At 45.3% G+C, this 9,902-nt stretch overlaps 1 long non-coding RNA gene across 1 annotated transcript; it reads left to right on the top strand.

Moving 5' to 3' along the window:
• The first annotated feature begins 1,633 nt into the window (after nt 1-1,633).
• On the top strand, nt 1,634-9,797 carry LOC311590392. The gene is made up of 3 exons (XR_014776858.1): nt 1,634-2,864; nt 4,812-4,903; nt 9,677-9,797. It is a non-coding gene; the product is annotated as an uncharacterized lncRNA (long non-coding RNA).
• Nucleotides 9,798-9,902: the final 105 nt, after the last annotated feature.

Below are 9,902 nucleotides of genomic sequence, written 5' to 3'. Positions count from 1 at the left end.
GCCAAGCAATGTAAAACCTCAAACATAAACTTTGTTCTTCTGGTGGGGAAAGGGGCTTAAGATAGGGTCTTACCATGTAGCCAAAGTTGGCCTCAGACTCTGTGATCAATCTCTTGTTTTTAGCTGTGCTGAGGTTTCAGGGGTCTGTGGAGATGGCTCAGTGGTCAAGACCTCTCTCTGTTCTGAGTTCAGCTCCCAGCACACACATCAGACAGCAAAGAACTGCCTAAGTTCCAATTCAAAGAGTTCTAACACCTTCTCCTGATCTTCAAAAGCACCTTTACACGCCTGGTGCATTCACACATGGGTGAGCATGCATGCACGCGCGCGCGCACGCGCGCGCACAGACACACACACACTCACAAAGTAAAAAAAAAAATCATCTTTTAATAATAGCTGAAGAGGTTACTTTCTAGTTCCTGAATCTCTGTGTAGTACTAAGTGTAAATGTGTGTTAATTGTACCAGCAGGGAAGTGGGCGCAGGTGGGCGGCATCTGTTGGCAGAGGTGAGTGTATCCGAGGCTTGGAGATGAGCCGGAAGTAACAGCTGGCTGGTGTCAGAACCCCTAGTGCGATGGGTTATGTAAGAGGCTCTCCTCCCTGCTCACACATTTGGTGCAGCTCTTCCAGTAGAGCTTTGTCTCAGGAAATTTAGGAGGCAGCTGGTCACTGCTCATCTCAGCCACTTCCTAGCTGTTCTGTTAATTTCATGTATCATCTTAGTAACTTTTCTCCTTCCTTTCACAAAATAACTGACAAAAAAAAAAAGCAAACTAAGGAAGCGTTTATTTCTGGTTCACAGTGTAAGGGTACATCCATCCGGGAAGTCACGGAGGCAGGAGCTTAAGGGGCGGCTCACTGTGCATCAGCAATTTAGGAAAGAGACGTAAATGCTTTTTTTTATACAGTCCATTCCCCCTCCCACGGAATGAATCTGACCACACTTAGGAGGGGCGTCCTGTTCAGGTATGTTTGTTTCTTTGTTGTGCCACGTGGCACAGACCAGGATCACGTAGGAAGGAGGAGCCCAATGCAAATGTCTCCATAAGATTAGGCAGTAGGCAAGTCTGTGGGCGCACTCATGTACCGTGGAAGGCGCCATCGCTCCTGGGCAAGTAGTATTATTAGGAAGCGTGGCCTTGTTAGAGGAAGTATATCACTGTGGGTGGGTGTTGAAACCAGACCTGGTCTCTCTCTCTCTCTCTCTGATTCTCTCTCTCTCTCTCTCTCTCTCTCTCTCTCTCTCTCTCTCTCTCTCTCTCCTTCCCTCCCTCCCTCCCCCCTCTCACCCTCCCTTCCTCCCTGCTGCCTGTGGATCAGATGTAGAACTCTTGGCTCAGTGCTTCCTGCTGGGATGGTAATGGAGCACTGAAGGAGAGATAAACATGTCTTTTGTTTAGATCACAAGTGTGGGATGTAAAGAAGACTTGTGAGAGAGCAGGTGTTGTTTATCCCCTTAGAAGACAAACCACCTCATGTGGGAGCTTGATTGTTGCCAGCTGAAAAACATCCTTGAACAAACTCTGAGAGGAGATATGAATGTGAGCCAAAACAAGAGGCAGGGCCTTAAGAGACTTGGGATAGTTTTGGCTGGTCATCAATGCACTTCAAGATGCTCCTAGAGAGAACTGCTTGAAGGTTTCGGGGCTCCGGGCTCCAGCTGAGGCTCCGGTTCCGGCTGCTCCCGGTTCCAACAGAAGAAATCCTGTTCACTAAGCTAGGAGAATCATTCCTCAGAACTGACATACTTACGATTTTGTTATTGTGTTCTTTAATCTCCTTTTCCTATTGGTTAGGTTAGCAGGGTTATACGTGAGGTACTCTCAGTTAATAAGTTCATAATAAAATATAACTGTTAAGAAAATTGAGCCGACAACTCAGGTATTTGAATGCGTAATTGTCCTCAGTTGGTGGTTTGGGTTGGATTAGGAGGTGAGGCTTTGCTGGGTGAAATGAGAGAACAAGCTTTATTTCATTAAGATTTCAGAAAAATTCTGTTTTCTGTTTGTGGTTTGAGATGTGAGCTGTCAGCTGCTGTGCCCATCACCTGTTGCCTGCTGCCCCAAGCTCTGTTGAGTTCATAGGCACATCTGCCTGGAAAATAGTGTTTGCTTACAGTCACTCACCACTACCAAGATGTTGCAACCTTTCTTACCCTTCCTCCACACAGATCCCTGAGCCTTGATGCGGGGGTTTGATAGAGGCATCCCATTTAGGGCTGAACAGAGTCTCTGCTCTTCTGCATGTTTCCCAGTTGTGGTTTTCTGTGTTAAAAGTCTCTTCTCCTGCATGAAGAAGCTTCTCTGATGAGGGTAAAGACTAGGCAGCCACAGTATTAATATACGTTTAGTTAAAAAACAAACAACAACAACAACAAAACCCTTTAGACATTAGGATAAGAATCAGTAGCATAGGATAGATAGTGGAATAATTTCTTAAAAATTGTCAACTACAGACTACCTCTGAGTCTGTAAGCCAGCCACAATGAAATATTTCCTTATAAGAGTTGCCGTGGTCACGGTGTCTCTTCAGGGCAATGAGACTGTAACTAAGATACATGCCCAGGTGCTTGATCAAACATTAGTGTGGATATGTCTATGAGGAATTTTTGAAGAAGATTAACATTTGATTCTGCAGATGGAACAAACAAAATTGCCTGCCCTAGAAAAGTGGGGCCTCATTTTGTCTCTTCAAGTCCCGACCAGAACAAAATACAAACAGAAAAATCCACCCTCCTGATCTGAATGTTTTAGAGCTGTGACCTCAGGGTGCTACCCACAGGTTCAGATGCATGAGGCTATCTGTGCTCCGGGGACTCTGGCCCATCAACTGCAAGCCTCGGGATTTTTCAGCTTCTGTAACAGTATGAGCCAGTTCTTCATGACATCTTGTTAATCATGGTGTCAAATAACTGTAATCCAGGGACTTGGGAGGCAGAAGCAGGGGAATTTGCTGTCTCAGCAACAGTTGCAGGTTGACTTGACCTAAGGTGTGCAAGACCATTTCCCATGCGTTTTTAGTTCTTTTTATTATATTTTGTTACTTTATATACTATAATATAGATATGCTCTTTTTTTAATAAAATTTTAAATTTCATTTATGTACAGTATGTGTATGGATGTGTGCATGTTCATGTGTATGCCTGTCATGTTGCACATATAGGGAGCAGAGAACACGCAGGAGACACCCTGTATGTGCTTTAGGGATCAATATCAGGCCATTAAAACCCCATCAGCAAACTTCAAATCACCAACCCACATACGGGGATAACAGGGGCTGGAGAAGTGTTTCAGGATAAAGGTACTCGCTGCTGTTCCAAAGGACCTGAGTTCAGTTCCCAGCACCTACCCCAGGTGGCTTACAACCACCAATAACTCCAATACCAAATGTGTTGGTTTGAATGAAAATGCCGCGCCCCGCCCCTAGCCTCATAGGGAGTGGTGCTACTAGGAGGCGTGGCCTTGCTGGAGTAGGTGTGGCCTTGTTGGGGGAAGTGGGTTACAGGGAGTGGGCTTTCAGGTCACAGATGCTCAAGCCAGGCCTAGTGTGGCTCAATCTTTTCCTGCTGCAGGTGGACCCAGATGTAGATATCTCAGCTACTCTCCAGCACCATGTCTGACTGCATGCCACTATGCTTCCTGCCATGATGATGATGGACTAAACCTCTGAACCTATAAGCCAGCCCCAATTAAATGTTTTCCTTTATAAGAGTTCCCATAGTCATGGTGTCTTTTCACAGCAATAGAAATTCTAACTAAGACACTTAAGTGATCCAGTGCCCTCTTCTGGTGTCTCTGGGCACCCAAACACAAGTGACATATATGCTTACACAGACACTTAAACATACAATGAGTAAAAATAGCAAATTTAAAATAAATATTTATAATACCTTTAAATATATTTATACATAAAAAGCATCTAGGCTTTTCTCTGAAGAACCAAGATCAAAACATGTGACCTTTAATAAACTAATTAACTAGCAATTTCCTGACTCACAAAACAAAAAAGGTTAAAGATTATTAGAGGAAATATTTGGGTTCTAATTGTCACAAATACGGGTATTCAGTATATTGTTTCCTATCGTTTGTGTTTCCCTCTGGATTTTATGCAAAATTTTTCCAAAAAAATATTTTGCACTTAGAATTTCAGGTAACATAGAAAAGAGTTTATAAATATAAAATGATTCAGAGTATCTTACGTGTCATTTTGATTCATTTTGATTTTGTTTTTGAGACAGGGTCTAGCTACACTTGAACTTCATGTGTAGTGGAGGGTAGCTTTGAACCTGTGGTCCTCCTGCCTCCACATTCAGCATGTTGGGATTGTGACTCCTCCATCACATCTAGTGTGAATATTTGTACTTGGTTGTTTTTAACATCACTAAAATGTATGTGCAACTTCAGACGAAACTTGAGGCACACTGTGATGCTGGTGCTTCGCCTGCACCTTTTCCTCCATGCTCTGCTTTGGCACTGAGGCTTCCTGCACTTTCCTTTGGTTTCTGATGCAGCAAACATGGCAGCCAAGCTGAGGAGGAAGCAGGGCACAACACTGCATGAGCAGCGCCCGTGTTCCCTCTCGTTTTCAGCAATCTTTCTCCATTAGGTCATGCCGATTTCAGAACTAGGGAAAAAAACAAATGAAGGCAACCGTGTCGTTGGGGCTTCGAGGTCACTTTAATTTGGCCACATAGGACTGCATGTGCTGTTTGGGACACAAACTCATTACGGCCCCAGTGAAAAGAACAACTGTTGGCCGTGAGGGCAGATAGAACATTGATCATTATATTATCTTGTTTTTCAACTCCCAGTCAACAGAACTGGAACAAATGACCCAAGCTTGACTATAACGGACCTGTCAAAACCCAGGAAACGAAGCTTGGAGCAGAATCATAGAACCCAAGTAGGTGATAGGGCCAAACCCAAGGGAAGTCTCAATGTAGGGGATGTTGTCTCGGGTCAACTTCATCTCCTGCTTTTATACCATTTCGCTCCCTCTCAAGCCGACTTTTGTTCCAGGCCTCCACTTTCTGTGTTTTCTTAACAAGCTCTGTTCTTGTCATTCCTAACTGGCAAAAATCAACTTCAGGAAGGATGTTTTATCATTGTGGGATGAGTTCGGCCTGCTGGGGACGTGAGGCGGCAGAAGTGTGAGGCATCTGCACACATCCTATCTGCAGTCAGGAAGCAGAGAGAGAGAGAGAGAGAAACTCTGGTGCTCAGCTCGCTCTTTCTCGCTTGTGTTCAGTTGGGGACCACAGACCACAGGATTGTGCTGCCTTCCTGCAAGGCTAATAGTCTTGCCACTCAATTAACCTAATCTAAAAAGACACACAGACACACCCAGGACTCTGTCTCCTAGGTGATCTAGTTTCTGTCCACTTGACAATATTAACCATCATTTTACAGTTTACAGTCTGTCACTGAAGGAAGTCGGGGCAAGAACCGGAGGAGGGGTGGTGGTTGGTCTGTTCCCTCTACCTTGCTCAGTGTGATTCCTTCTATAGGCCAGGACCACCTGCCCAGGGATCACACTGCCCACAGTGGGCTGGGGACTCCCATATTAATTATTAATTTTTAAAAATGTATCACAGACTTGCCACCTATAGCAAGTAGCGAGCTTAGTAAAGCAGTCCTTCCAATATCTGGTAGTAAATATGGGAGCTGTCACTTTATATTAATAGCTAAAGAAGAGTAACACGCTTAAAAAAACAAATAATTCAGGGCCCAAGATGGTTTAGTAAGGACACATGCCACACTAGTGTTGTGACCTGAGTTCAATCTCTGGGATCCACACAAAGGTTGAAGAAGAGAACCAACTCCACAAAGTTGTCTTCTGACCTACACACACACACACACACACACACACACACACACACACACACACACACACCCACATCATGCACACATATATACAATAATAATACACTTTAAATTATTTAAATCAACAAATCCTCTCAGATACATTAACTAAAGAAATGAAGTCATAGGGGAAAATCCCCATCACCTTACTAAGTAGGAAGAAAAAACAGGGAAGTGCAGAGGATTATAACTTGCCACACAGGAACTCATGAGTAGCCACCTCCATGGGAAGAGGGCAGAGTAGGGCAATTGTGCCAAGAGTGACTGGCAATTGTACAGGCTCAGTGAAGACAAATCTGTAAGTAAATCTCAGGAACCCTCTATGGCTACCAAGCATAAACCGTTTAAACATGAGGCTTCTCTCCCTTTCTCTGTCTCTGTCTCGATCACACACACGCACACGTACACACACTCACTCACACAGTATAGTGCTGCATTGAGTGGTCACAAGGAGCTCTCATCTGAACCTAGTAAAGCAGGGAAGAATTAATTCCCTGTTCTTGACATCAGCTGAGTCCCTGCATGGGCCAGCGCTGGCGGAACCATGGGGATGCCGTCTCCTGACCTCATCCTTCTGCCTATGCCTCCCGCCTCCTGAACTAGAACCAAGAGAGACCTTCATGCCCTCCGCTTTGGTCAGACCTTCTTGTCCATAGCCAAGTGGAGAGGGGTGTGTGTGTGTGTGGTCTAGAAGGAGGAGACTGCGTGTGTAGGGACTGGAGGCTAACTCCCACGCCTGCTGCTTCTGTAGGACAGATAATGAGAGCAGGTAGCTGCTGCTCCATTTCACACAGGCAAACTAGCTCTCTTATGTTGCAGGAGAAGCGATGTTCAATTTCAACGGCACTTAGCAGAGATAATAGGTGTAGTTCTGTACAATATCAATCTCCATTATCTTGGCTTAGATGGATAAAAAACAGTAACTAAAAATATACTACTAGCCTATTGCTTTCTGAGACAGGATCTCATGTAGGAAGGATAGCCCTGAACTCATAGTACAGAGGATGACCTTGCCCTTCTGATCCTCCTGTCTACAGCTCCCCTCGCCCCCTCCCATCTCTCCCAGCACAGCTCCCCCCCCACCACCAGCACTAGGATTAGAGGCAAACACTATCACACCTGGTCCACCGGCTTCTGGGGATCCAACAAACTCAGGGCTTTATGAATGGTAGATAAGCTCTCCATCAACTGAGCCACACCCCTGCCTTCTGCACTCCATTTTTTGTGGTGGTAGTCTTACACTAGGAGTATTTTCTTTTATTGCCATTTGTGCTTTAAATTTTGTTTAGCCATTCAGAGAAAATCTGCTATAGCACAGTTTGCCTCAAATCCATTCTGAGTTGTATATTTGTTTTTTGATTTTTTAAAAAAATTACAATTTACTCCTCTTTCCACACCAAAAATGTTGACAAACCATTGGTAATCTCTCTGAAAATTGCTTCATATCTTTTGCCACTTTCTCATGAGCATCAGGTGTGTACATGTGTGGAAATGTGCTATATAGGCCCCTGCTGCTCAGCACTTGCTCGACTGATCCTCGGCATCACTTGTATCTTACAGCAGCTTCCCCCTTCGCATCATCAGCTTATGTGTCTGTTCATAGCAAGGGCCAGCTTTCGAAGGACCCGGTGACATAACTAAAGGAAAATAAAAGTGAGAATGTTGAGTTGTTATGCTGATCCTATCTACAGTATTGCTTATGAATAAGTTGGCCTTACTTTCTCGTTTAAAGAAAGTTAAGTAATACGCTGAAATATTTCAGAAGGCAACAGCGTGCATGACGGGTGTGGGGAATCCCCAGGCTCTCCCTTCCCAATATCCAGAAGCAGCTGGTTACAGATGTCTTACTAGTAAGTTGTGAGTGTGTGTGTGTGTGTGTGTGTGTGTGTGTGTGTGGTGTGTGTGGTGTGTGTGTGTGTGTGTGTGTGTGGGGTGTGTGTGTGTGTGTGTGGTGTGTGTGTATGTGGGGTGTGTGTGGTGTGTGTGTGTGGTGTGTGTGGGGTGTGTGTGTGTGTGGTGTAATGTGTGTGTGTGTGTTGTGTGTGTGTATGTGGTGTGTGTGGGGTGTGTGTGTGGTGTGTGGTGTGTGTGTGTGTGGTGTGTGTGTATGTGTGGTGTGTGTGGGGTGTGTGTGTGTGGTGTGTGTGTATGTGGTGTGTGTGGGGTGTGTGTGTGTGGTGTGTGTGGGGTATGTGTGTGTGTGTGTGTGGTGTGTGTGTGTGTGGTGTGTAGGGTGTGTGTATGGTGTGTGTGTATGTGGTGTGTGTGGGGTGTGTGTGTGGGGTGTGTGTGGGGTGTGTGTGTGTGTGGTGTGTGTGTGGTGTGTGTGTGGTGTGTGTGTGTGGTGTGTGTGTGGGGTGTGTGTGTGGTGTATGTATGTGGTGTGTGTGGGGTGTGTGTGTGTGTGTGTGTGTGTGTGTGGTGTATGTGTGTGTGGTGTGTGTGTGGTGTGTGTGTGGTGTGTGTATATGTGGTGTGTGTGTGGTGTGTGTGTGTGTGTGGTGTTGTGTGTGTGTGGTGTGTGTGTTGTGTGTGTTGTGTGTGTGTGTGTGTTGTGTGTGTGTGTGTTGTGTGTGTGTGTGTGTTGTGTGTGTGGGGGGTGTGTGTGTGGGGGTGTGTGTGTGGTGTGTGTGTGGTGTGTGTGTGTGTGTGTGTGTGTGTGTGTGCGTGTGTGTGTGTGTGTAGGTCAAAGGAAGATTTGTAGGAGTCATCTTCTCTTTCCACCATAGCGATTCTGGAGATTGAACCCACGTCATCAGGCTTGATGACAAGTGCCTTTACCTGCCAAGCCATCTTGCTGCTCGGTTACTAATTTATTATATAAGCTTCAGTGATTTCTCATGTGCCTTTGATGGCACCTTGTTCACACCTCCACCAACACTATCATAACAACAGAAAATATATTATCTTATTACTAATGGACCTGAAGAGATCCATTGAGAACTACGTCACACTTTCCTAATGGAGAGTTGGCTGCGATGCCTTTCTCTAGCTTTGTCTTCAACAGTCTTTCAGGCAGGCAATGTGAAGAGTGAGATTTCATCAAGTCAAATGCAGGAGGCTTTGTGTTGTTTGCTTGCTTCTTGGTTGGATGGTTTGGGTTTTTGTTTCTAACTGCGTGCTCCATGGAAACACCAACACTGGGGAAGCGAGATGGCTCCATCAGCAAAGTACTTACCATGAGGACCTGAGTTCAGATCCCTAGTACCCGTATAAAAATCCAGACATGGCAGCCATGTTTGTAATCCCATTGCTGAGAGAGAGAGAGAGAGAGAGAGAGAGAGAGAGAGAGAGAGAGAGAGAGAGAGCTATCAGGATCCCTGGGCGCAGGCTTGCCAAGCCAGTCTAGCCTATGAGTGAGCACTGGGTTCAGTGAAAGGCCTTGCCTCAAAAGGTAAGATGGAGTGTGAAAGAGGAGGAACCTCCATATCAGCCTTTGGCTTACACACACATACACCATGTACATACACGCACGCACGCACGCACGCACATGCTCTCCAAAGTGCATATGTACCATTTTGTACCATGACCAAACACACCTGTACACACCACCATATTCCAGAGAAGCTTTTTTCCTGAAATGAAACGTGGAATGGGGTACGGTGGCACACACTCATAATTCCTCTTGGGAGGCTGAGGTAGGAGAATCAGAAGTTCTAGCCACATCTGGGCTACAAAGCAGGGCTTTCTCTCAAACAAACAAACAACTTAAATACTTAATCAGTGTCCATTTGTGTCTGTTGAAGTGCTTGTCATGTCCAACCTCAAGTCTAACTCCAAACCCTGATTTTTTTTTTCTTGTTGGCATGTCCAGGCTCATCCTTGGCTGTGACCTACTGCTCAGGTGCCACCGTTTCACCGTAGCAATTCTGGTTTTGCCATGCGGAGGATGGAAGGCAGGGCCATGTGGCCGGGAGGCAAGTCATCATCGTTTTGTTTGTTTGTTTGTTTGTTTATAATCTGCTTTTCCTGAGGTGTAAGCATGAGGCAGATATAAAAACACATTTAAATAGTGTTTTTCATGCTTTTGTTTGGCAATT

Source organism: Acomys minous, assembly GCF_964271855.1.
Source record: "Acomys minous genome assembly, chromosome: 19".
In the NCBI taxonomy this organism is placed as follows: domain Eukaryota; kingdom Metazoa; phylum Chordata; class Mammalia; order Rodentia; family Muridae; genus Acomys; species Acomys minous.
The sequence above is the reverse complement of the archived record's forward strand: the minus strand, read 5'-3'. Positions and strand labels throughout refer to the sequence as shown.